The 21,441-nt window shown below is 39.0% G+C and overlaps 1 protein-coding gene across 1 annotated transcript in view; it reads right to left on the reverse strand.

Moving 5' to 3' along the window:
* Positions 1-21,153, reverse strand: part of elfn2b (extracellular leucine-rich repeat and fibronectin type III domain containing 2b) — a 96,663-nt gene extending 75,510 nt beyond the window's left edge. Inside the window, exon 1 of the mRNA XM_088332956.1 lies at positions 21,034-21,153. The gene's annotated coding sequence lies outside the window, so the exon portion shown is untranslated. The remainder of the gene's footprint in view (positions 1-21,033) is intronic.
* Between the last annotated feature and the right edge of the window lie 288 nt (positions 21,154-21,441).

The raw sequence follows: 21,441 nt of genomic DNA on the forward strand, positions 1-21,441 counted from the left end.
CAAACATCAAAATGGCCTCTATCTAACTTTGGCTTTGTGCCTTATATTCTGGTTTATGTGAAAGTGGCACTTAGAATTTGCAGGGTGACCTCTGCACGAGAGACATCCTCACAAGCTGTAATGACCGTAGAATGTAACAAAGGCAAGGAATAGTTTGATAAAACAAACTATCTTTAAATCATTAAAGTATATCTCTGCCCCTCCCTTAGCCCACACACAACAGCCGTCCTCGTCCATAGCCTTGTCACCTCATGCCTCGATTACTGCAATTCCCTTCTCTATGGCTTACCTCAAAATTCCCTCCATAAACATCAGCTGGTCCATAACTCTGCTTCACGCATCATCCCCAAAACCCCTCTCGCATCACATCACCCCTGTCCTTCAGCAACTCCACTGCCTCAACAATCAACCATAGAATCAACTACATAACCCTGCTCTACACCTATATGGCCATTCATTACTTTGGCCCTCCCTACCTCTTCGACCTCCTTCACATTGCCACGCCATCCTGCACCCTCTGATCATCTACCTCCCTCCATCTCACCGTACCCCCTGCCTGCCTCAGGTTTAAGCCGCTCTGCCCCCCAGCCCTGGAACTCATTGCCACCTGACCTCCAAAATTCTGCGACCCTGTCCACCTTCAAATCCAGACTCAAAACTCACCTCTTCAGACTTGTCTATATTTGACCTTATGTCTGACACACCGGCACTTTTAGCTATATGTTTTATTGGCTATTCATTTCTTGCTTGTTTTACTCTTGTTCTAACTCGCTGTTATTGTTGTACCCTACTCATATGTACATCGACCTTGGGTGTCCTGAAAGGCGCTTCAAAATACAATGTATTATTATTATTGTAATTATTATTATTTTTATATATCCATCCATTATCTGCACCGCTTATCCTCAGTAGGGTTGCAGGGGTGTTGGAGCCCATCCCAGCTATCTTCGGGGAGTGGGCAGAGGACACCCTGAACTGGTTGCCAGCCAGTCACAGGGGCACAGAGAGACAGACACACCTAGGAAGAATTTGGACTGCCCATTTAAACTGACATGCATGTTTTTGGAATGTGGGAGGAAACCGGAGTGCCCGGAGGAAACCCATGCAGCACGGGGAGAGGAGAACATGCAAACTTCACACAGGAAGGTTTGATCTCTTGACCTCAGATCTGTACCACACACGCGCTAACCTCTGCGTTGCCGTGCTGCTATTTTTATATAAATATATATAAAAAAGCTATGATACTTAGTAAATACCAAAAAGACACAATAAAAATAAAGTTAGGTAATATTTAATACAGAAAAAGTTTAAAAGAGTTTCAGTTTCTGTGAATAATTATTAGCTGGACACTCCATATAAATAGCATGCAAATTAAATTATCAAGAACATTGCAATGATAAATAGATGCAGATATAGATAGATAGATAGATAGATAGATAGATAGATAGATAGATAGATAGATAGATAGATAGATAGATAGATAGATAGATAGATAGATAGATAGATAGACAGATAGATAGATAGATAGATAGATAGATAGATAGATAGATAGATAGATAGATAGATAGATAGATAGATAGATAGATAGATAGATAGATAGATAGATAGATAGATAGATAGATAGATAGATAGATACTTTATTCATATATATATATATATATATAATATATATAATATAATATAATGCACAGCTCATTTATTGTGCCTTACTTAAATGATTTTAAAGAGATTCAGGAAATACATGTAAGCGCAATATAAAAACACGTATGTGATTACAGAAGAAAGCTACGAGGATTGTGCATGACGCTGGGTATAAAGAACATACCTTTTTTTTAATTTTTTTAAAAACATAAAGCTCTCGTAAAACTTTAATCTTTATTACTAGTATACAAAACATTAACTCCCGACAGCTATTCAACAGTTGTTTCTCTGCAGAGCAGACACTCGTTTAAAGGGAAATACACAATTTCAATGTCCATTATTCTCGTATACCGTTGAAAAGCCATTTATGGAATGATCTCTATGCAGACCTTAGCTTTTTTCTATCAATCTATCAATCCAAAAAAACATATTTAAGATAAATATACTAAAACGGATTAATTTATCAAGACTTTATTTGGTGAATAAATATGCTGTTGGAGTCCATACTGGTAAAATTGGTGGTTTACAATGTCATTTATCTGTTTTTTAATTTTCCTTTTGTAGAGTAAGATTCTGTTTTCTTCTTTTGATTTTGAATTTGTCTTCCCTGTAAAAAATTAATTGAGAAAAAACAGAATTGGGGTTGGTACTAAACTCCTACAATGCTAGACGCTTTGCCTGAGCACAACTTTTCCGATTACCATGGCGATTGCATTCCTTCATGCGTAAACGTCATCCCTCACTTACCAGACGATGACAATGGAACTTTGTCATATTTTTTGAAAGAAACAAGTTCTTTTATATCACCACACTGCTTCAGTATGCCTACTCGCCACGTGGGTCTGCACACACACTCTCATTCGCAGGATACAGGAAGCAACACTTGAAAGCTCTTTTTATAATCCGTGTGCTCATATCGCCCAAGTTCAGTGTGCTGTTGTGATGGGTTTTGGCAACAAAAAACTAAATATTGTTATTTTTGTCCAAGGTATGCACAACTTTATATTTTTATTTATCTTAAATGTCTATTTACTTTTATTATACGTCTTCTTCGATTTCTTCGTACACCGATAAAGCCTATCGATTTAAAAGGTTGACTTACTCCATTCACATAAACGGCCACCTTTAGGAGAGAGAGAAAGAGTCTAGCAAAGAAAATAACCCTGGCTTGAAGAACTACCACTGCAAGCAAACTCACCTGAATGTTTGCAACTGTAGCTTTGTGCATTACTGTGGGAATTTGCTCTCAAATAAGTCTGCTGAATCACAAGTCTGACCTACAAGGGAACATTAAACCGAGCAACATGGATACAGCAAACTCGCACACAGACGTGCATGTTTGGTAGCTATGGCCACAGCACTGCAATGCATGCAGGGTAATACCTGCTACATAATGAGGACACAAGCTGTGGCCTGCGGTATTTCTCATAAACGTTACCCAACACATACACTCAAAGAAAGCAGTCCGCTAATGTTCCCTCAGCTATGAATGAGCTATTTTCTTTCAGAAAGGTTATTCTAAACCGTGCCTCTCATCACATATGCAACCGTAATTTTGGGATTCATATGGAAAATATGGCCTCCATATTTTAAACTTGTATGATCCCAAAAAAATTCTTGCTTATCCAATTACTTACCTCTGAGAATCTATTGGTGGAAGTACAGTTTTGGGATAACAATGGTCCATGTAAAAATACCCAACCTGAATTACTGTATAACTCCCCACTTCCCAAAAAAACATTGTGTCAAACAATATGGTAGATAAAATCAATAAATGATCGTTCAAACTGATCAGCAACAAAAATGAAAATGTTAACATACAAAACAAAAATGTGTTATTTAATTTGTGCAGTCTGTTTGGATCGAAGATGAAGTGTGGATTTATGGTTTCAATGGGCACCTTTTTCAAGTCATACACTACATTTTGAAGCGAGGTTTAAAGCAGCAAATAGCAAATCTCAGCTTTTAAATTTTACGAAGATAACAACGTCCGCTGGTTTACTAGGTAGGTATGCGGCATGATGTATGGCAATTGTAGGAAAAGTTGTAGGTTTTGCATTAGTGGGAACCAAATCATGAAGCAGAATAAGCCTCTCGTAAAGTAGAGGAAAAGGCACCGCCATACATTTGTCCTTTGCAACAGCACTAAAAGAGCCTCACTTTTTGAGAACCACTAACTTTAATAGAAGTTCAGTCTACAGTATTTAGGGTCTCATAGTTGCCAGAAAAAAAATCAATTAATTAAAATACAGGAAACCCACCAAAACAACCTTTTATAAAGGCTGTTGTCATTCAAATCAACATATTGTGCATAGTGTTCTGCAGCAGACAGCACACAGCAAATACTATCACAGGGGCAGGTTGTGTGCATGTGCGTCCAGTGGGCATGACTGCCTGTGTGCACGACTGTGATAGGCAGGTGTATGCTGTCATTCAAAGAGCAAGGCAGGCGCACAAATCAATGGGTCCACCCAAAACAAATGCGACAGGTAACCTTTAGCGGCTGGTTACATTGAAAAAAAAAATCAATTAAAATTGAAATATGAGTAAGGTCAGAAGAACGCAAAGAAATATCGTTTACCAGTGGGTGCTTCGTTGATTATTAATGCGTTTAGGAATCGACTGAGCTGGGGTTGGGAGAGAAGGCAAGAGCGGTACTGCAAGTCTGGGCTACTGCTACAGCTCTATAACAAGCCCCCTTTGCCGAGCCTGTATCTCACCACCACAAGATCCATTACCCATGAAATGGATGACCTGGAACAAAAACTAGCGGGAATCCACTATGTTCGAGATGGTTGTATTTTAATCATCAGGAAACCTGGGCCAATTTGGGGATACCCTTTGTTAACATGTAGCTAGCCAGCCGTTCTATAAATCCCTTTCTTCCATTAAAAGGAGAAGCCCTCTAATTTCGTTATACTTTTCTATAATGACAATAAAGACCATCCAAAAACGTTTGACCCTCGGGGGTTTTTATGAAGGGCTGTCTCTACTTAGTGGATTTTCACGTTTTGTTGGGGGTTCTGGTCCCGAATAACCACAATAACAAAGAGATTGTTGTACTTTAAATTGTGTATTTAAATACCCAATGCAAAACCAAACAAAAACAAAAAACAGAATAAGACGATGATATAAAATCATGCACATAAATAAATCCGTGAATACCGCACATACTCGGAATGTGACCTTTTCATTCGCTTGCTTGCATTGTTTTTCTTCACTTCATTTTAATTATAAATTCACTTTGAGAGTAACACCTAAAACCGTGTCAGCTTTTGTAGAGAGGCTTGTGGATTAAGTGTTTGAGCGCTTGCGGAATTTAAACTCCCAGGAAGGGGCGCGCTGTGTGTCTGGCACATGTTAAGCGGAGTGAATCATCTATTAACTCGCGACATCCGTACAGTTACAGCACACGAAACATGAACTCAGGAAAATTCTTGGACAGAAGGCAATCAACAGTATTTTAAAGTTGACCCGGACACCTGCGCCCTTCGTCTATTTGTTTGTTGGGGGGGGGGAAATTGTTGTCATATTGTTTTTTTTTGCTGCATTTAACAAGTGACATAGTAAAAATAATCTTCAATAAAAAAAAGAATGAATTAAGTCCATTTCTTAACCTCTAAGAAGCATGGCAGCACTATCTAGGCAGCACATTCAAGTTGCGATGAGTTATTGTAATGTCTTTAGACTTTAGTAATCCGTAATCCTCTCTGATTTTCCCTCCAAGGAACCGTCTGTCCAAACTCGGTGCAGTGTGCAATTGTTGGGGTCAGGCATTGTCACCATAATGCATTTCAATCCCCATCGACCCTTCCGTAACGCTTAAAACTGTCCCCTCCGGTTAGCTAGATTAGAGTGACTGCAGAAGATATACGATCACATGGATACAAAGGACAATGCCAGAAGAATGAGACAGAATGATGGAAAATATCAGTATGCCGAATGCCCTGGATCACCTTTCTCAGAACAGCAACGGGTTTTTAAGAATTGGGAATTTGCAAGGAGCTTCCGGAAAACTTGTATGAGAGCAATATGTGCGTTAAAACTTTCTTGTAGGTAAAAAACAAACAATCCATGCCCATGCCCAATGAGATTACCCCAAATCAAATTTAAAACAAACAAATCATATACAGAAGATCTAACTGAAGCTAAAGGGTGCACATATAGCAGGCACAGCACCAAAGACTTGTGCTAAACCTTAGTTTGCATGTCCAACAAAATACTCAAACAGATAACATTTGGGGTGATAGTAAAAAGGTTTCCATAATAGATTAGTCATGCTACTAATTGTTAATGTTTGAAATGCTAACTTTGTATTGTTTTCTTGGAAGTGGAAATTATCTCTCTGTGGAAATACTAATTACACTCTGTGATTTCATAATGAATTGTGAATCCATCCATTATCCGCACCGCTTTTCCTCACTAGGGTTGCGGAGGTGCTGGAGCCCATTCCAGCGGACCCTTATGAGGATAATGAATGGATGAATTAAATTGATTTGACTTTATCGTCATTGGTATACATCCATCCATTCTGCACCGCTTATCCTCAGTAGAGTCGCAGGGGTTGTTGGAGCCCATCTCAGATATCTTCAGACAGTAGGCAGGGGACACCCTGAACTGGTTTCCAATAGACAACTCACTCGCTATCAACGTTGTGAAACATTGTTTGCAACGAGATTAGACGTGGCACTCCAGGGTTAAATTGTAACAAAGACTTTGAAGAGATAAAATACTTCAATTTGAATAGACAAAAACAAATAAAAACGTAGTGCTATGAGACTGGCCTCAGTTATAATATTAGTGCAATTAGCAGGAATAGTGTATAGTAACAATAATATAATGGAAATAAGTGCAACAGTCAAGTCAAGTCAATCACAAGGAACCTCAAAGGCCTTCACAGACCGCTGATTATCGCAAACTACGGACTACTATTACACCATCCCCTGATCTAAAAGCTACATGAGGGCAAAGAAAAACTCAAAAACCTCAAAATGAAGAAACCCGTAGAAGGGACTGCACATTTTCTCTCTTTATCTTCTCGGTAGCCTAGAACCAGCTCGGTAGCCTAGACTGTAGGGCGCCTGCTCCGTGACTGGGAGGTCGCTGGTTCAAGCCTCGGCCGAGTCATACCTAAGACTTACAACATTGGTACTCATTGCCTCCCTGCATGGCGCTTGGCATTAAGGGTTAGAATTGGGGGGTTTGGTCACCTAATGACAACACAGCAGTTGGGTCTAAAATGGCGGCGCCCTGTTTGGCTGCGGCTGCATCGGCTCGCTACAGTTTAACTGTATGGGTCAGGTGTATTGACATTTGGTTACAAAGAATGACAATAAAAGTCAATTCTTCTTCTTCGTCTTTATTTATTTTTTTGTGTTTCTATTTTTTTTATCTTATTTTTCTCTCTGTTTTTCTCTTTTTCCTGCTTCCTCTCTTATTCTTTTCTCTTTCTTTCTTTTTCTGTTTTTCTTTCTTTCTTTTTGAACTATTTTGAAGTTATGGAACAAAAAATCCAACAAATAAGTCACAAGGTGTATATTTTTACAGTTTTAGCATTTATCAGCAACAAAAAACTAAAAAGTCAGAGGATATTTTTTCAGTTTTGTGCGCTCAGTCATGGCCCTGGGGAAGAAGCTGTCTCTGAGCCTGTTTGTCCTTGTTTTGAGGGAACTGTGGCTCCTACCAGAGGGCAACAGGTCAATGTTAATGTGCATGTTTGGGAATCATATTTCAAATGTTTGTTTGTTTGTTTTCGTCAGAAATGAAAATATTGTGGACGGATTAGTAAACCGCTACATTGAAATCCGACTAATTATTTAAATAATCCAAACTTTCTTTATAGTTGTAGTAGTATAAAAACTAACTAGCGGTTTAACTATAATATCGTGACAGTTCAAATGAACCTTTTTTCTTAGAAAACCACAAGAAATGTTTACTTAATTTGCCAAAGAATGCAAAAATATCACCAAAATTCTCTCTGATGCTCTCCCCCATTTCTCTCTCGCATTTTAGTTTTACACAAGTATTAAATGAAGGCTTGTGAAATGTATTAAGTCTAACAAATGCACTGTTTAAATATAGGATATCAGTCATAGTGTAGCAAGCTATTCTGGACCGGGGCTAATTCAGAAGCAAATCTATCATCCTTTATTTATACAACAGAGCAGATAGCAAAGTCAATTGATTCTCAAAACCAATGCTGGACCGCCACCAAAAAGTGGCCCTTGCATTTTGACCAGCGCAACTTCTCACTAGCCCGAGCAAGGATTACGCCGTTACTCCAAACAAATATTTAATACCCGCTGAAGATTGATCCAGCAAAGTCTTCCCCTCCAAAATGAATACCTATGATCTAAATTGTGGCAGTTTCACGCATATTTTCTGGAATTGCCTTGTGAATTGCCTTCCCTGGCTGAAATCACAACCTCCTGACATGAAAAAATGGAGAGTCATATTAAACCAAATGTAAATTATGGAAAAAAATCACTACAAGACTTCAACTGTAAATAGATCAATTTGAGAAAAGACAGAAGCCTATCACACAGTTTTAACTTGATGTCTAAACACCTTACCTTTTATTTTACTTCTTTTATCTTTTTTTCATGTTTTGTTTTTGTTTTTGGGGTATTTTTTTTTGGTAATGTCTATCTACCTATCTACCCTGGTCATATCCCTCGAGAGGGGTGGCCGAAAGCAAGACAACACATACAAAAATAAAGAAAATAAAAGAAAATAAAAAAATAAAAAGAGAAAAATTAGAAAAAAAAAAAAAAAGACACACCCAAAATATTTTGGACCATAGCCAACCCAAATGCCCAAACACCCAAGTTAAGCACCTCGACATACAAGTTGGTCATGCTTTCGTCCCTCCAGATGAAACAGGACACAAGAAAGCGACCATGTCACTCGGGTCAGGATGACACAGCACACTCTTCTGTTCAACAGCAGGACCTGACAGTTTTCACTGGTTTACCCCTGCCGCATCATACGGGTGCCCTGCCCATCCCTTAGAACGCGTCCAAACATCCCACTATACAACACCTCTCCACTCATTCCTATTACCTACAAGAGCTCTAGCTTCCACTATATTTAGACCTGCAGCGCACTCATAACACCATCCATCCACGTCAATCACGGCCTTCCTCTTGGTCTCCTTCCATGGGAATGTCAATTGTATATATTTTTTGTTCGTGTTGCTGTATGGAGGGTGACTCAAACCTCTGTCAAATTGTGTGTTACAAATAAAGTTATAAAAGATAAAAAAAATATTGTGTCAGATTCCCTTTTATTTTTCCGGTAACAACTCATCATCTTTTATTTACCAAAACATCCATCCATCCATGATCTGCACTGCTCATCCTCAGTAGGGTCGAGGGGGTGCTGGAGCCCATCCAAGCTATCTTCAGGCATTGGGCAGGGGACACCCTAAACTGGTTGCCAGCCAGTGTAGTGCAATCACTTGCTCATTCACACCTAGGGACAATTTGGACCAACCAATTAACTTGTAATGCATGTCTTTGGAATGTGGGAGGAAACCGAAGTGTCCGGAGGAAACCCACGCAAGCACGGAGAGAATATGCAAACTCTGCACAGGAAGGTTCGATCTCATGACCTCAGAACAGTGCCGCACATGGGTTAACCACTGCGCTGCCGTGCTGCCCTTACCAAAACATGTTTTGATTAAAATATGTTCACTAATGATGAATTTATTCTGTTTTACTATTGAACAACTGCAGGTAAGTATTTTGACCTCACTGTTATTCTTTGTTTTCACTATTATGCACTGTTTACATCAATGTCACTATTGACCAAATTTGCATCATCAGATTTGCTTTTGTACCCTAGGAGATTTAAAAAAAAAAAGAAAGGTCCCAATGAAGGGCTTTTAGTACAAGTTGGAATTTCTTATCTAAGGTTTGAACTCTCCTATTCACCTTGCAAGTTAATGATCTATTGAGGTCTTCTCTCCTTAATTTTGAGTGTTAACGTATTAATTGATATGGCATTTATTTTCGTAACATGTGATTAGCCATTTTTGTCTAGTGAAGGAATGAGTGTTTTACATAGATTTGAGCGAATCCACTTAGTTTATTTAAGGCAGCCACCCATTTCTAAAGGCTTCGTAACACATTATAATGCAAACAGATGCTCCAGCAGGACGCCCCAACACATCCTCCTAAAGTGTGCCAAGACACACACTTGTGCAAATGCACATACACGTAGAGAATGGAGACACTGTTTATGAAAGTGCAGATCCATGATTAAAATATTTATAATCTCATTTTAGCACACTGATCTGAAAAGTGAATCGTGACGAGCGATGATGATGGGTAGAAGGAGAATGACTGGACATGGCAAGTGTGTGTCTGTGCTTGCGAGAATGCGTGTTAGAGTATTCACAAGTAAGTGAAAGTGCAGTAACGACGGCTAGGGCCGGGGTGAGAAACGATTGTGCAGCGCAGATGCCATATGAATCTAGGCCAGTAGACAAAAAAACCAAGGCATTATTCCAAAATCCACTTTGTGCGTGTGTGGGGGTGTGAGTGTGTGCATAAGTAAAAAGATTCAAAATGTTACATTGGTGTGCAGGGGCGCTCACGCCAAAGTCGCTCCATTGATTTCGTTCTCAGCCTTTCATCTTCATGAAGCTTTTTTAATGATGGTGCCGCGTGCACATCACCCACTCGCCATCATGCGCCTTCTAACGTTTGCTCCATGTCACTTGCTATCGCTCACGTTATTCCACATGTTGAAAAATGTATTTGCCCAATGGTGATGGTGGTGAGTAGATGTGTGAGTGTGAGTGTGTGTGTGTGTTGATTCGAGCTGCTGGCATAAAGGACAAATGGTGCCAGAGGGATGAACACAAGTACAGTATACACACATTTACTGTAAGCGGTGACAATAGAGAACCTATTACACCTCACTCTTGTTTGCTGTCTTGAATAGTATGCACTGTTTATATCATTGTCACTACAGGTCTGCTGTTCTTTGATTTTCACACCTTTTAGGGCAGATCTTCTTTTGTAAACTAGGAGATTTAATAGAAAAGGTTCAAGAAACATCTTTTAGAACCGGGTGGAAATTTCTTATCTGAGATATGGGCTCTATCTCGTGTTCTGCTTGCAAGTTCAAAACCACTGTCTTCTCTCCTTATTTTAAGTGTCTACCAAACTATAAACTATCCATCCATCCTCTATCTGCACTCTTATCTGCAGTAGAGTCGCGGGGGTGCTGGAGCCAATCCCGGCTATCTTTGGGCAGTGGGCAGGGGACACTCCGAACTGGTTGCCAGCCAGTCGTAGTGCACACAGAGAGAAACAACTCAATTGCTCATTCACACCTAGGGACAACTTGGACCAGCCAATTAACCTGACATGCATGCTTTTGGAATGTGGAAGGAAACCGGAGTGCCCGGAGGAAACCCATGCAAACATGGGGAGAACGTGAAAACTCCACACAGGAAAGTTGGATCTCATGACCTCAGAACTGTGCCGCAGAAACGCTAACCACTCAGCCGCCGTGCTGCCCAACTATAAACTAATCAGTTATATTTATGTCACATTTTTTAACCTTAAGAAAGCTGTACAGAATTTGACACAAACTTACTCTCTGTCACCATCTCCTTGAAGTCATGATTGCAGTCTCAACTCAATTTTGATGCGCGTGCACGCACATGTATTTCTTGGATGAGCTTGAACAATCTCTTCGTTTTTTATCATTTTGGTTGGCATTTGAGCTCCGCGAGAAGAAGAACTTTTGATACTTTCACCATTATAATGATACCCTGACATATAGAAAACTAAAAGAAAATCTACAGGGACGAACATAGTGTCACTTTCCAGAGCCCCCCTCCCCCCACCCACCTTACCCGAACCTATGTTCTTATAAAACGGCTGTGATAAAAGTATTTGAAAGTAAATAGGAGCAATGGAAAATAAAGCATCTTTGCTCTCTGAACTTAGTTGGGCATTATTAACACCTACCTGATAGAGTAATTACTCATTTTTAAACTTTTTAAGGATACTTCAAAAGAAGCACCCCACCTTTAACCTTAATATATGCTATTTACAATGAAGTAACATTTACTGAATATATTAGTCTATTGTGCACTATTTTCCAAAAAGGAAAAAGCTGAAAATGTTCAAGTCATGTGTTTCTTTCTGCAGGAAAACATTTTATCTAAAAGGTCACTTACCAGATGAGAATAATTAAATGCAAGGTGTCTTGCCTGTAACATTTTAGAAAGCACTCCTTCCACTGATTAACATACTCGGTATATATAAACGTCCATTATAGATCATGATCATCGTTGTCATAAGAGGCAGTGAAGTGTGTGACCACCATTGTAAAATATGTTGTATTCAAGGTTTTTCTTTTAAATTAAATAGGGAAATTCCTGAAGATATTTTTTTTTACAAAAAAGCTGTGGTAAGTCATTATTACAATGTGTTTCCTGCAACATAAAATAACCGTTAACGAAGTCAAAGTATCCATTTATTATTGTAATTTTTAGTAATATCATGCCGACTTAAAAACATCAGGCCAACATAGAAACATTTTGAACTAACATAACTTGTAAGCAGTGTTCCCTCTAAGCTGCGCACGTGCGCAATTGCGCACTGCTCGCACATTCTCAGCGCACAAGAAAACCTAGCCAGCGCACAAAAATGAGGGCTCAAAATTACTAATTAAGAAGCGACTTAAGTCAAAGTTACAGTGCATGAAGGTAAAAATACACGGGTTCCCTTGACTTTGTGTCCTAAATGCAGTATTTTGAAGTCGAGTCGAAGTAGAACGAAGTTATGTAAAGTTAGTACAGTTTGTCGAGAACCGGCTTCTTCGGCACGGCTTACTAAAAGGAACCGGCTCTTTCGGGTCCTACACGGCTCTTCGGGTTGTTTTTGATTCTTTATTCCCAACATGACCAAATATTATGTAAAATTATGCACAAAATGACTTAAAGGAAGGGGGGAATAGAACAAAAAATAAAAAAATACCAAAATGAAAAAGTAGTGAAAAGCTGAGAAAAAAAGAAACAAAAGGAAGAGAAAAAAAAGAAGAAAATTTAGAAAAAAGACAGAAAAAAAGTAAAGAAAGAAATGTATGAAAAAAGTAAATAGAGAACAAAAAGAAAAAAGCTCGGGAAAAAATAAACACAATGAGATTTGTTTTAAGGAATTTTTAAAAAAGTAGAAAAAAAACCACGGAAAAAAGAAAAAAAATTGTGCATTCAATTAATTTCCAATTATATCAAGTGAATCTTGTTGCCAACATTGTACTTCCACTGAAAAATGTAATTAAGTACAGTTCTGTATCCTACAACCGACTAAATAAGCCCCCAAAAATGTTAATATTATGCAACAAAATAAGTAAGGAAATAAAAAGAAATGGATATCTTGTGAAAGAATTGTAAGAACACACGACTTTTGTAGGCCGTACATTATTTGCAATAGTACATGAGTCAATTCATTCAAAAGAGAAAAATAATTTTGCATTGCCGCAAACTCAGCAAAATGTAACTTGATGTCAAGTTTTGGACATGTTTGACAATTAATTATCTTGCCACACTTGGGATAATGGTTGCTCACTGTTGTTTCAAGCGTTGCTCACCGACTTTGTGTGAACGCTCAGACCCGTGGAAAATTAGAGGGAACATTGCCTGTAAGTATCTCAATTCAACCCAAAAGGATTTTCCAACAATCATGTGTTAAAGGTGTCCCACTTAGTTGAAGCATTCTAATTAATACGTCTTTTTGAGTGATTAGACTAAAGAAGAAAAGCTGAAGCATCCTTTTGGTTTCTTTACTTCACAAATGGAAAATGGCCACCTGTTTGCATGAATATTTTTACACTAAAAAAACAATCATGTTGGGTTTTACTATTGGAAGGAAGATAGGTGTAAAACTTTAAAATAAAAAAACTGGCGTCTGAATCCCCTTTAGCCTCATAAGTGCTATTTAAGAAATATTTTAAACATTTTAGCAGTCAGTAGTAGTGACATAGATAAATGCTTGACAAAATGTCCATCTTATCATACAAAAAAAAACTTGTTTAAATGTTGCCATGACTGTAGAAGGAAGTCTAGTTGGACTTATCAACACATGTATAGGTCTTCCCAACAGTCAGGAGGCCTTTCATGTTTTATTGTTCGTGTGCAGCTTTAACTGCTCTCCCCATAAAACGTTCATTATGCAAAAAAAGATTGTATCATTATTCATTTCGATAGAAATGTCCATGTAATAGCAATAAGGAATACTATGAATAAAAGAACAGTGTGAAATGCTGGTTAAGTTCAGATGCCTTTTTTTTTAACCTTAAAGTGATGTAAAATAGAATTCATGTGTGTTTGACACGGAAAATTGTCATTAATAGTCCAAAACAGGTATGAAAATGATACCGTGGGCTTGTCAATGAAATTAATTGACGTCACATTGCCCTCAAATCTCAATCAAATACCTCAACAGGGGGGGGGGGGGGGGGGGGGGTTGACATAAAATCATTAAAGTAGATAAAATATAAAAAGCATTGCATAATACCAAACTGAAAAAAAGATCCGTCACCATAACAATTTACTGTTACTGCATCCTGAAACCACTCATCTCTCATCTCATTAGCTGCACCGCTTATCCTCAGTAGGGTCGCGGGGGTGCTGGAGCCCATCTCAGCAATCATTGTGCAGTGGGCAGGGGACACCCTGAACTGGTTGCCAGCCAATCGCAGGGCACACAGGGACAGACAACTCGCTCGCTCATTCACACCTAGGGAGAATTTGGACCGGCCAATCCACCTGAAATGCATGTCTTTGGAATGTGGGAGGAAACCGGAGTGCCCGGAGGAAACCCACGCAAGCACGGGGAGAACATACAAACTCCGCACAGAAAGTCCGGTAGCTGGATTTGAACCCACACAGGAGGTTCCCGAGACCTTAGAACTGTGCCGCACACGCGCCAACCACTGCCTCGCCGTGCTGCCCTCCTGAAACTACTATTTCTACAAATAATAAACCATACTCAGTATACCTAATGACACAACTTTATAGTGTTAATTTTGGCTATATTATGTGCTGCCTTGACAACTGGAGCAGAAGATAATAATTTGTACTCGCGTTCTATGGGTGAATTTGCCTCAAGATATTTTTCAGAGAAATAAAGAGAAACAATGACTGTGTTTACATGCATAGCGTTATCTGAATTAAAATGGAGTAGTGGATTTCCGAAGTAAGACTAATTTATTGTTTACATGCCTAGAGACAAAGAAATTACCCCATATCAATGCATTTTGCCACAATCTGATTGAAAGTGGGTGAAAAGCTAGCAAAGTCATCATGCTAATAGACGTCGTTTACGCATTCAAATTTTGACATTTAAAAAAGGTTGTTTGAATTCAAGTCGCTCACCAAATTCAACACATAGCTTTGCTTGTTTCCTCCTCGCTTCAAAAGTGTCCTCCATTGCTGTGTCTTATTTGTTTACAAGTTATGCTTGTATGGGGCTTTCTTGAAGTATATTAATGTGAATTATTTTCATCACGTTTATTTATTTATTTATTTGTTCATTCATTTATTTAAATATTTAAATATCTATTTATTTATTTATCTATTATATTTTCTAATTAAACAAAAATAGTACTTTGTAGCAATACTACTTTTCCTTGCCCGATTGTTACGATGCACTATTTCTTTCATCGCACTCATAACGTGGACCACAGTGTTTTGTATCCTGAATGAGGGGAAATTGCACATGCGCACAGGCATTCGGATTACCCAAATGCATATGCATGCAAAAATGAAATGCATGTAAAATGAAAGAACTAACCCGACCATTGCAATAGGTTTGCAATTGTATTATTTTCTGCATGTAGATTAAGCATACCCCTTGCTGAAATCAACCTCCTGTAAAAAGGTGGGTCGTTGCTGTCTTTCAGTTTGGACTGATTCAAATCATAGCACTTTATTAGCCATGGCGTACTTATGTAGTATACATGACTGTTCTGTACTACAGCACTGCACTGTATGGTCCTGTAATTCTGCCACAGAAAATGGGATTCAAAAGGCTCCAACTGGGAAATGGTAAACATATATAGAGCACCTCAAACAGCCGCTTAATTCCATCATTTGCATAATGACGTCCCACAGTGCCATGGGTGAAATGTTAAGAGCAGTACCTCGCACTCAATTATTACAATGGAACCATAGGAGAAAGGGGGATTTAACTTTCCGTCCTTCACATGTTAGATGATTGCTCAAATGAGCCAACCTTTTTCTGTTTCTCACCATCTTTGTATATCCCGCATTACTACTGCTGGCCAGACTCACTGCATTGCTCCTTACACAAGGACTGCAGCGATTACAGCCAATAGGAACATTGACAGAGAGAATTTGCAAGGGGTGATGATGACTTCTCTCTTGTCCCCGTGTTTAGAACCTGCAGCAAAGCAAATAAACCAGCACGCCATCTTCCAATGACAGGTTGTCGTTGTCTTTGCCAAAAAAACCTCATCATCGAATCATTGTCACCATCGAAGTGCCGTCTCTGGCCTGGGGGGGATCTCCCACTAGCTTTTGGCATCGAAGGAATGACTAGAGTTGTGAAACACGACAGCGCTATTGATGGCGCTGCAACAGTTGCTATGCTAAAGTGAACGCGGTTGTGCTTCGTTCGAGGATGACTTGTGGAGGAGGGAGTGCGAACGCTTCCCAAGGGATATCCCTTTCAGGATCTTTGCATAATCCTTTGCACTTGATATAGAAATCAATACGCCGGTTGGGACTCGGAATGTGGAGATAGCGGAGGTGGGCCAGGCGATCTTGTTGAATGCAGGATGGGAAAATACTGTATACACAGAACATCATAAAATTACGTAAGACACATTAAACACAATATGGATGGTTGCGAAACATCTGTTTTTCCCGCTTGTCCTCATAAAGTGAGTTGGTTAGAAACGATTTCTGTTTCACTTTGGATGTTGGCTTAAATCAAGACTTAGATGAGCCCCAATTTTTATTATTTTCAAAATGTACGGTGAAGCCTCTGAAGTTGAAAATAATAAAGTTGGTTGAAAGAAAGTCTTAAATAGATTCTTCAAATGCTTTTGTGTTTGGAAATCAAAATAAAGTCATTTTTAATCTCTCTTTACAAATGTAATGATGAGTTCCTGTTTTAAATATTGGTCTCCTGATGCCAGTTCATTATTGGGACTAATATTCCTCACGCCTGTCCTTATTTTGACTATTATGCACTGTTTACAGTGTTGTGGTTATCTGCCGGTGTTGTTTTCACGCCCTTCAGGGCGGATCTGCTTTTCCTAACTTGGGAAATTTAATAAAAACAAAGGGCTTGTAGAGGGGCTTTTCGTACAGTTAGGATTTGGCATTGTGTTAGTTATTTTTATTCTACTGTTCTCCTTGCAAGTCCAAAATTCATTGATTCTCTCCTTATTTTAAACGTGTCTTTCATCACATGTTTTGTTAAATTTGCAACATGGTGCGAACACTTATACAATCCTTTTTCAGATTTTGGTTTCATTTAAAACTTTTAAATGGTGGTGAAAACAAATGAAGATGGGGAAGGGATTGTTATTTATACAAATAAAAATGACTTGACTTGACTTGACAAGGGCTGTGTAGACTTTACACAGCCTTTTTTTTTGCTTTTAGAAATAGGCACAATACACTAAAATGGATCAGTTCCAGCAGGGATTTGTGAGTGCTTTCTTTTCCCGACTAATCACATGTGCTGTAGTAGCACTAATGACCTGCCAAATTTGCTTCATAATTCAATTGACCTGAAGCATCCATATGAATTAATTCAGTCACCAACGCCTAAAGTGTGTTGGCCTCTCTGAGTGTCGAGGTCGGGAAAATTGAGCAGCCTTAATGGCTGTGGCTGTTAACGCTTCCTTACTAGAAAAAAATCTAATCAAGATATCAACTGACTTAGACTCTGATTAATTGATGTTCAGGTTTAGAGGAGATTTCTGAAATGATCAGAATGGTCTTTTACAAGACGATTGCATGTAAATTTAGAGACACACTCAGAATCCATGCATTTAAAAATACTGCAATATAATATAATTGTGTCATTCACCTGTTAAAAGGTTGGTACTTAGCATTTTTATATTTTTTAATGGATTATTCTTTTCCCCAATGTGTTCCCTACCTCACGTCATGCTACTCTCCAGTGAAATAAAGTTGAGTGCGATGTTGTGCCATGGGCACCAGAGCGCCCCCTAAGAACAGCTGAGATGCCCGCAATTTTGTTTTTGAAAATAACTTACAATTGCCGGGTCATTGTGATTTTCTAGGAAAAATAGTGGTTGAATGATTATATTCAACCTTGCTTCCAATAATTAGCCAGGTATTAACACAGTAAGAACATAGAATTGCATATCAAACTGGGTGTCCTTTGCGTGAATTATTAACAAAAGTAGCTCTCAGTTGGACAAGGTAGGAAACCCATTGTCTAGTGGTTATCTGCCATGCAATGGTAAACACTTGGATTCCGTTCTAAAACTGTTTCTGTGTGCTAAAAAATAATCTGGGCCGCTCAACGATCCCTCATGTATGTGATTAAAACAACTACGCAAACAAATCTGGAACACTAGACTACAAGAAAATTGCCATATATATAGTGTTTTATTTGCGCCAACTAAATGAGCCAAACATCCACAGTGTTATCAGTGTTAAACTGCAGATAATGTTGCACAACTGCTAACATCTGCTAACAACATAAAAAAACAGCAAGGCAACTGATGGGTCTTGTCTATGTGCTTTGACACATTGTGGTTATAACTGCTGCCCGGACTTCTCCCCATCTGATTTCAAGTTTTTTATGTGGCTTAGCAACCAACAGCCACACTTCGTCTTTGATAGTGTTTTGATAGACTTTGTGTTTTTTTGTTTTTCTCCTGCTGCACAATATCAAGCCGCTCTTGGGAGCATACCTTCCCTGGCCCCCGACAAAGTAATGGATTTCCTGAATTATGACTAACATAGCTTAATACATTTCTGAAGAAGTCCAGATCACAGAGAAACAAGGCAGCAGGTTTTCAAGGCAGTTGGCCATTATTTAGGTCTTATGGGCCTGTCTCTTCGACTGATTTTCCTTTACCCCAGTTTTCTGCCTGGTATAGCACTGATCTGTGATTGGAATTGATCGACTTGGCTCATCATTCCTTGACTGGCAACATAAGAAAACATCAATATAAGTGTGGATGGTTTCTATTTTGGCGTTTAAAGTCAAAACAAAACAAACAAATCATCACTACTAGTTCCAATATTCTATTTTGAGCCTTTTATTCATTTTTTCGAGTTTTTCACTTATTTTCAATAATCCATGTATTTGGGATAGAAGAAAGGAAACGCATGCTTTGGTGAGTGTGGGGACCAGTGCGGGGCCAGAGCAGCTCTTTGCACGTACCCGTGTAGCTCCTTAATTGAAGTAGGTGTGGCCAGTGATAGATGGCAAATGTTTAGGAACAGATTAAACTATTGACTGCAGAGAGAGAAAATTTACAACCCTCTGTAGGATGACATATTTACTGATGGAGCGCAATCAAGTTTTACAATATAGTTTGTGCAAAAAAATAAACTGCATTATTGATCCAGGCAATTTTTTTTATTGATGAAAGCCACTTTGAGTTATGATTTCCTTTTCCATAGCTTTAAAATATCTCTACAACTAGTTATTATAATTTTGAATCCAGGAGATAGCAGTTTAATTATGTAATATTTCCATCTATTAATAAAAACATGGTTTCATCCAAGAGCTAATGTTAGCTTCATTTTGTTACATTGTTTCTATATGATTTTATTAGACTAAAATGCTGCTTATGCACAGGACACACACATACACACACACACACACACACACACACACACACACACACACACACACTACCAGGAAAACATTCTTAGTGCCTCCTTATAAGTGGCACCTGAGTAAACACAGGACACTTAAAGCCACGGTGAGTACTTTTTACTGAGTTGACAACAAAATAATTTAAAAATTTGAATTTATGGTAAAATTATGTTTGAGGTAAAATATTTTTGGGAACCACATTTCAGACGCAGTGTCTGACTTAACCTGCTTTTCACATGCAGTGTAAAGCTACTGTAATTATTAATCATAATTTATTGTTGTTATCATTTTCTGTCATTAATAGTTATAACAATAATTGTATCCACTATAGTAGGAAGCGGCATTTTAAACATCACTAAGTGAAGTGAGAGTTGACACCCATTGCATGCACCAAAAGTGTGTAGTATATGAACACAATACAATGGCTAACACAACAAAAATCGTTTTTTTCAATGCATTAAATTATAACAGACTGTGCCAGTAATAGAAAGACTGTAGACGCTGGTAAGACCACACCATGTTGCACAATAAAAACAAAAACAATGGTATCGCTGCCCAACCCCCAAAAGACTAATCTGATCAGACTCTGTTTGCTATAATCTGATCAAGCATGCATGAGCATAATCAACCCTGCAATCCCCCAACATGAGGGAGGGCGTCACTTGCTGGCTCAGCACGGTGCGCTATCCCTGGTCCTGAAGTTACCCACTGCTCTTATTCACACAAAAAGCATCTACTACACACATGTCACAACGGTAACCATAAACAGTCTGCGATGAGGCTCATCCATCACTCAGTTATTACCGGACATGAGACCATGTCGCTAGCCCAAAAGGTGTCGATGGCTTTGCACGCTCCGTACACTGTTGCTGCCTGTGGCAGCAATTTGTTTTCTTCTCTCTCACTTCCTTGATGAAAACCATAATGGGCAAACACAGGAGTGTTCAAAGAAGCTACCACCCAAAACAAACCTTTTGCTGGTGAGGTTTACATGCGCATTTGTGTGTGTGTGTTCACCCTTAAACGCACACAGGCACACTCACTCACTGCCAGTTTGATCCCCTGCGTGATTCCTCCCACGACTCTAAATCCCTCTCACACATCTGTCCATGGCGCAGCCTGTCCAATCTTTCATTCGCTGCAACTACCCTCCTTCCTCACCCACCCTCCTTTCATAAGAACTGAGACCCCATCCCACCCTGCTGCACCCCATGCTGGACTTATTTTTTCCCTTACTTTAAATCAATGCCTGTCTTACACTTACATTGCCCGTGTGGTGTACAACAAACACTAGAGCAAAGAAGGAGCAGTAATCCCACTTGGGTTGCCCGTCAACACTGTTCCGATGTGTAACGCTGAACCCACGCTGCTGTAAATCAGGCTGAAAAGCAACCAAATATTGCGAGAAGGAAGCTCAAGCAAGCAGGCAGTGGGGTCTCAAGTACAGTTATACAGTATTCAACACAGAATGTAGACCACTTGGAAAAGGCAGGGAGTGTTCATATTAAAATGGAATCAATGAGAACAGTACCTTTACTTGTTTCCTCTTTGAGTTGTGTGTCCACTTGTCTAACGCTGAAAAAAGAGGGGAGATTATTCGCTCTTTCTCATCCACCGTTTTATTGCAGGCTCACCAGTAGCAGCAGCGCGGTGGTAGAGAGGATGGATGGGCAAGAGAGAGGGAGGGAGGGAGAGAGACAGAGGGAGAGAGAAAATGGAGGAATAGCGCTGGATTGCTGTCTCGTTTTTTAATTCGTGTGAACTACAGCATAATTTCAAAATGCACATGTTTATTGGATAAACTAATCTTGAAAAGTAGATAATAATGTGTCTGTTGTATGTAGTGGGTAAATCCACTGCCATATCCATGCAAAGGGCAAACAATTGAACAAAAGTGGATTATTTTCATTGACTTAAATTTCAAAATTAGTTATTATTT

The sequence above is a fragment of the Urocampus carinirostris genome, chromosome 1, assembly GCF_059441175.1.
Source record: "Urocampus carinirostris isolate Australia breed hairy pipefish chromosome 1, RoL_Ucar_1.0, whole genome shotgun sequence".
NCBI classification, from domain to species: domain Eukaryota; kingdom Metazoa; phylum Chordata; class Actinopteri; order Syngnathiformes; family Syngnathidae; genus Urocampus; species Urocampus carinirostris.